This window comes from Brachycentrus maculatus, unplaced genomic scaffold (genome assembly GCF_059751285.1).
Source record: "Brachycentrus maculatus isolate JH-2025_06_01 unplaced genomic scaffold, ASM5975128v1 h1tg000001l, whole genome shotgun sequence".
NCBI classification, from domain to species: Eukaryota; Metazoa; Arthropoda; class Insecta; order Trichoptera; family Brachycentridae; genus Brachycentrus; species Brachycentrus maculatus.
The window spans coordinates 697,025-704,643 of record NW_028280756.1 but is presented as its reverse complement, the minus strand read 5'-3'; positions in this window follow the sequence as shown (position 1 = coordinate 704,643).

Below are 7,619 nucleotides of genomic sequence, written 5' to 3'. Positions count from 1 at the left end.
AACCTTCTCTAAATTATGGCTTTGAGCATCGGAAATCGAGTTTGATGTAAATAAAGAATTTAATGTGAACCATATCAGTAAGAGTTCAGTAAGAAAGTATACACAATGCACCCTTTAATGCAGATAAGGTTATAAGAGGTGTAATTGATTGGAACTGGGATAGATTTCCAATATCACCTTCCTTGTTTATTTGTACAGAACAAATCAGAAATATCCGATTCACCACAACACGCCTTTAAACGCTATTGATATTTACTGTTTCAAAGCATTTTTTAAATTATTTCGGATTGCTACTATTTCGATATATTGAAGATAAATAAATAATAAAAATGTTGTTTGACACGGTAAACAGTAAATGCATCTCGATGTACTCATTCAAAACTCGTTTTTCCGCTTCGATTAAAGCAGAGTAAACGAACGAATCCGATATATTGGTAAAACTACCAATCACTGATGGATTCCCAACGGAAGTGAAGTACGTACTACCTTTTGTATTTATTGCAAAAAGTTTTCAAAATAAACGCTTTCAAGTTTTCACTATCGCGATTATTACTTTGTGAAATGTACGTATAAAATTGACGTTTCATTCGATTCACATGTTACTTTTTGTTAAATGAATAAACAATACTATTTACACAATTCATCGTAGGTACCCATATTTTAAGGAGACGAAACGTGACAGGAAGCCAAAAAGATATTCCGGTGTTTTTCGTAAAGCATAAATTTCCCAGACAAACCGACAACAGGTCAACTTTGTGGAAATTGTTATTGTCAAATGTGAAAATCGATCGATTACGGTACGGTATTTTTCTAATTTATGATGCAAACTAAGAAGAAAATTGAGATTGATATTTTAATTTTAAGTATTAATTATAGATAACAATTTTTAAAAAAATGAAATATATACGTACCTAATTTAAACATTTTGTATCAAAATAAAATATGAAAAAAAATATGAAAGTATTACATGAAGTCGAAAAAATATATTTTTTTAAATATTTGAATATAAGAATTTCCTGGTAAAGTACAAATACATAGCTTCTGAGATATTAATGGAAAACGTTTGAGTTAAATGAATATTTAAGTTACTATTTTTTGGATTTATCAGTTTTATAATATAATGCATAAACGTACCAACGTTTCGTCCACCCAGCAGAGATTTTCTTAAAAAAAATATTTTGTTAATTTGGAAGTGCCTAGTATTATTTTTATTATATTTATTTTGGCATAAATTTCTTATTTTTTATGGATAAAAGAAAGAGTTTTTTTCTACCGCTCTTGTTAAATTATAAAGGACCAGTGAATTTGTGTCATCACTGCATCGTACTATTTTTTTTCTTTTTTTACACGCTTCATAATAAAGTGATCCCTTTATACTGTATATATATAGAATCTATTTGTTTTATTCCATCACGAAAGTGCCCAAAGCTTGGTGACTTTTCAATCTTAAGCAAGTCTCGCACGGACTCAAAATGGAGGGATTATCCATCACGATTCGGTGGGGGTGGAAGGAAATAAATTGGGTATGAAATCGGGGGAGGAAAAGTCAATCGTGATGATTGATACGAGAGCTGGACACGGGCCGGGGCAGGGCGGCGGGGAGGGGAAGAGGGGGAGGAGGGGAAGCAGGAACTTGCATTTTTCTTATTCAGTGACGTTGCATTAAATTCCTGAAGAGGGATGCCACGTGATCAAACGACATTTTAACCGAACATTTCTCGTTTGGAAATGCCAGATAAAAAAGTATAAAAACCATCCACATTCCATTTTACTAATGATCGTTATAAAAACGCATACAAAATTTCTAATAGATTTTTATTTGAATTTGTGAACGTTTTTACTTTTAATAGAACTATAAATGTTGCTAAAACTAAAAAATATACGGTTAACACAACCAATCGTGAATTGTTTTTACAGACATACATTTTTTCAAAGTAGTTTTATAAATTCATCTCCATTATTAGCATTATAAGATATCTTTTACTGTATGACAATTACATATTACTTACTTTATGTTGAATTGTGTGTTATTTAATGGTTTGTCATTAGCTTTGTGGAATAACATGACGATTTATATATGAAATAAAACAATCGTTTGAATGCTTCATCAAGGTAAACACGACTATTTTTGAGAACATCTGTAGTATTCCAAACATTTTTAAACTCAAAAGTAATCTTAAACGAGTGTTTTATTTTTATATTGAAATGTACGTTAACTTAAAACGCACCAAACGAAAGTTTATATGAGGTCATGAATAAAAGTAAACTTTAACGTTATTTAACAGAACACTTGTGATTAACAATACCATAATTTCAATGTCACAATTTATTTAAATATGTACACTATACAATTTAATTTAAGAATATCGAAATATTATAAAAACAAAAATAAATATTTTGGATCGATTAGGTGTAAACTTGATATTTTATTTCATGTACTGGAATACAGAGATATATAATGGTGCTTAGGGTAAGGAATATAATTGCTATATGGGAAATAAAATTTAGGAGAGATAGTACATAGGAAAAATAAAATAGTTGACTACCTGTAATTATACGAGTCTTTTAAGTTATGAAATAATGAGTAAAATACAAGAAAATTCAACATATTGATTAGAAGAGGGAAAAAAATAAAAATAAAAAGTGTGCTGGATGATAAAATTTTGGAATTCGGGTTCAATTTATCTGGGAGCGTAAATACTGGTTGCATGCAGCAACCAACCGGAGGAAATGGAAAAAAGGGGATGATGCCTATGTCAGTGGAGGTCAGAGGGCTCGTGAAGAAGAAGATAAGTTGTTATTTTTTATACATTTTTTGTGTTATAAAAATGATACATTTAATAATTTCTCATAACGTCAATATTTTTAAAATAATTACTCATTTATATAAAATAATAGTTTTTAAATTGGATTGATTTTAAGGCTAATGTGTAATTTATTTATTTAAAAAATTCTGAGTGAACCACAAATCAAAACAAATTGCACATTATATTGTATATAGAACCAAGCCCTGAAGTTTCGTGCCCAAATAGATTAACAAATGGACATTGACAGATGACCCCATGAAGGATAGTAAACCAATACCATATGGAATTGCACTGTCGACTTATCGCGTGGAGTTTATCCAGGATGCACTAAACTAGAGAAATAGTTTTCTCAAGATCATTGTTTATCTATTATAATGTAATTTCGATATACTTATACAATTTGTGACAATACTAGATGTATATTTATGTGAAGTCGTCAAATAACGTCAATGTGAAATAAATTGACGTGATGCGTTTGGAAGAAAAAAAATACATAACTGTATTTATTTTAATTATTCCTTTTTGGATTTTCAACATTTCAGTTAAAATTATTTTTTGTTTAATTTTTACATACAAAATAATCTTCAATTTACACAAGTACGTTTTTTGTAGTTGTTTGTACTGTTTGGTTTATGTTGTGTTATTTATATATATGTTTTTATAATAAGATAAAATGTGATAATAGATTATTATAACAAAAAAAGAACCCTTATTAAATGGGCTTGAATAAATTTTGTGGATTATATAAAAAATCACAGATTTAATGATTTACATTATCAGAAATATTTTTTCACAAAATTGTTCAAAAAGGTTCATTCTACCATTTCTTTACATATAAACGTTCAAATTTAAATGAGAATATATTTGTATGTACATACATATATGGAAGGAGCAATAATACGTCGGCCCCTTTTCCCCTATCCGGAGTCGGCGTTCCCAGACTGATTGACGACGTTTTTTATCAAATGTTTTTTTCATCTATTAATATCATTATCACATCATTATGTATGTCTGTTTAAGCGCCCTTCAGGTAGTATTTTACAAGCATGTATAAATTGTCCAAAAAAATGATGTTTATTATTATTATAATGATTAAAGAAAACACTTCGTTTTTTACCACTTGAGTTTTATTATAGACTACATGTTTCAGAAGTTAAACTTCCAACATTCAGGTCTGTATCACATATGTTATTATACAGACCTGAATGATGGAAGTTTAACTTCTGAAACATGTAGTCTATAATAAAACTCAAGTGGTAAAAAACGAAGTGTTTTCTTTAATCACTGTAACATGTCTTACCACAAAGTTAATGCCGAAACAATAAATAAAATATTATTATTATTATATAACTGATAAAATTCTAATGTTAAAAATTCTTTTGGTGCCAAATATCAATAAATTCTTATTATCTATCAATCCATATTCTTTCAATATACTTAGGTTAAAATGTGTATGCTGCCATAGTTCGGTATTAAAGAAGTACGAATTCCCATCTGCCTTCAATTCCGCATAATTTTGCTGATACTGAAACTCAACTTAATATGATTTCTGTTGATCAGTACTAAACTCTTCCTCAACTCAATATATCCTATTTCTCTAATATTCTATCCACGTCTGCACCAAATTTACAGCGATGGGATACCCAGCCATGTGTAAACCAAAGTGAGATTCACTAAATAACTTTGCTCAAATTTGCCTCATTAGTTTCCGTCATATTTACAAACTCGGGCGTAAATTGCATATGAACTCATTCCATTACTATATTTTATTATATTAAGCATTATCAGTAGACAAGACCTTACGCATTGAGGAATACTGCTACCCAATATTGTTTCTTACAAAATTTCGTGCTATAAATTCATTGCTTTAATTTATATCTTTAAATAAATAGAAATTAACTAAACATTGAACAAAACTCAAATCGTCCTAAAAAATAAATGAATTGACCTAAAATTCAATAGTAAATCATCTATTAAAAATTGTATGGTACATTTTATATGTTTATGACTACGTTGAATTATATTTCGTATTTAGTCATTTAAAAAATACTTGAAAAATATCTGAGATGTTTTGCTGTTGTTGATTTATTTTATTGTTATTTTTTAAGTGCAATTACACCGAGTTGGATTCAATACAAGAATATGGTATTGAAAATATTTTATTTTCGAAAAGGGTTGAAATTATTACGTAACCTTAGAACTGGAGGCTACAAATCGAATAATGATATTTGTTTTTTTTTATTAAACGCAGTGTGCTCTGAAATGAACTAGTCATCCCCTGATGGTATTTATACAAAAAATCCTCAGTTTTTACTAGCCACATAGTTAGGGGAGGATGGCTGCTGTCTTGTAATGCCTCTAGCTACCCCTGGCTTTGCTCAAACAAGGGGAGAAATCAAATGCATTTTATATATGATAGCGAGGGAAGAAAGACACGAATGCGGAGGGAATCTCTTCTATCTTGAAATGAAATACCTCGGAAGCTCTGAACATTGTAATACTTTGTTTCAACCTTATGGGTATTCTTAAGTTAGAAGCTCCTTATAACTGACAGTTCTTCAAATCATATAAGATAGTTACATGATGAAAGAAATAACTTATTTAAGAACTATACTTATCTTTACAAATAAATATCTTAACTGTTTTTAACGAAATATATTTTTTAATACATAAATACATAAAAATAATTTTTCAATATGTGCACGTCATATCGGTTTATTATTTTTTTTCAAGTCGAGTTATAACTATAAAAAAATAGTACCTACAGCTATTTGATAGTCAGTTGGCACAATATTTCAAGGATTTCACGAATTAAATAATTCATTTTTATCAAATGCGCAGTCCGTGATGCATTGGGCACCGCATTGGATCAAACAATGATTACTTAATCATTAAGATAAATAGATGTACGGTATAATTACCAGCAAGACTAATATCCTGTTCTCGAGTTTATTCTTCGATGAAGTGGAATATCTGTTTGGGTTAATGGCAACCTTAGTGAAGGAGTTTAAGGTAAAGGACATTACTGCAAAGGAAATGGAATAATATTAGGTAAAAAAACTAAAAATATCCAAGTGTATTCACTTTGAAATGTATGGATGTTTGCATCACAAATAAAAGGTCTCTGCTAAATAAAATATTTTTCAATCTAACTAATGTAGATGGCTGTTGTACGCTCATATGAACTGTGTCATGAGATTGATCATGTATCTAGGAGTTCCATAATTTTCAGTAGCATAGTTATCAAAGTGGATGTTGCACGAGTGTAAAGCGATCATTTAACCAGCATATGGGAGGTCAGAAGCCCTGTCAATAACCAAACTCCCATATTCATTTTAATATATGTTGAGGTGTCAAAAAAATTAAAAATAAGTTCTTAGTGGAGAAAACTTATATATGTGAAAAAGTATATGTACACACTCCAAATGTTAAAAATGTTTTTAATTTCGATACTTGTTTTTTTTATTATTTAAACGTTAAATTTATAATTATTTGAATAAAATTTTATAAGATAATTATGTAATAAATTATGTTTTCAGTCTCAAAAATGGGTACTCGTTAATTCAAGCCATAAGTTATAAATTTACTAAGATGGAGCGAATTAAAATAATTTTTTTACTATACATAAAATTAGGGTGAGCGCGCATTATTAGTGCTATTTGTCTGAAATAGCACAATCCATTTTTCGTCTTTATATGAGCTTATATAAACATTTATAGCCGAGGGTGCCGCGTCTTATAGGGCCGCGCCACCAATCAATGGCCACTACGTTCCTTCTTCCTTCATTTATCGTCCTCGCAACTCCTTTTATCGTCCTGCGCCGCTATTACCGTCCGCAGAGTTCCATATCCGAGCGTTCCAGTTATTATTTCGACACAAGGAAAGTTCCGACTGCAGAGAGGGATCGGGCGATAAACGTAATTGCCCAATTGCCAAGCGGGTAATCAATTGTAATTGGACTTCAAAGGGAGCAATTTAGATATCGCGAGCCCTGGTTATAATAAAGTGTTTATCCCATGGCGAATTAATAATACACTCCAGCATTCCAAACAACTTCGAGTTATTGCTTCTGTCAAATTGGAAAGCTGAAAGCTGAAAGTCAAACGTTAAACTTAATTGCGTCTTGCAATCCTCTTCTTAGTATGTTTTGTTAAACTTTCTTTATTAAATACAGAAATTGAATATAAAATACATTCTGACAAGTGAACTTAGAAAGAGATAATATTTTTCCTAAATTTAGTTTTCTGACTTGCAATAATGGCGGTTGACAACGTATTGAAAAGAGAAAAAAAAATAAAAAAAAGCGCAGGGAATCAACAACACAAAAGTTTGGTCAATGCCTTAGATTTCTTAATATTCATGTATGATGTGAATTGCTGAATACTCAATAGAATAGAATAGAATAAAATAACAGGAATCGAATAATAAAAAAATTAAGCCTTTGAAAAAAGCGTTGGCAATGAATGGTGTGGACACCACTAAAACTTGGGCCTTCCAAAAATCAACAGTAAAGGGTGTTACAGTAATTATAAACAAAATTATTGAATTTATTTTATTAGTTTTGTGATGTTTATTTGTACTTTTTTTTTAATGATAACTTGTTTTTTTAACAATTATATTAATGAAATCGATTTTTTAAAAAAAAAGAAGGCAAATATTACAACAACGTTTTTTTAAAATTAATACTGATAGAGAGCAAGGGGGATAAATAATAGTAAAATATGTGTCAAGTGTGATATTGAAGTAAATATAATGTCTTCATAGCGGTTGAAAAATATAAGCTGATTTTTTTTATTACCATCAAAGTGAAGT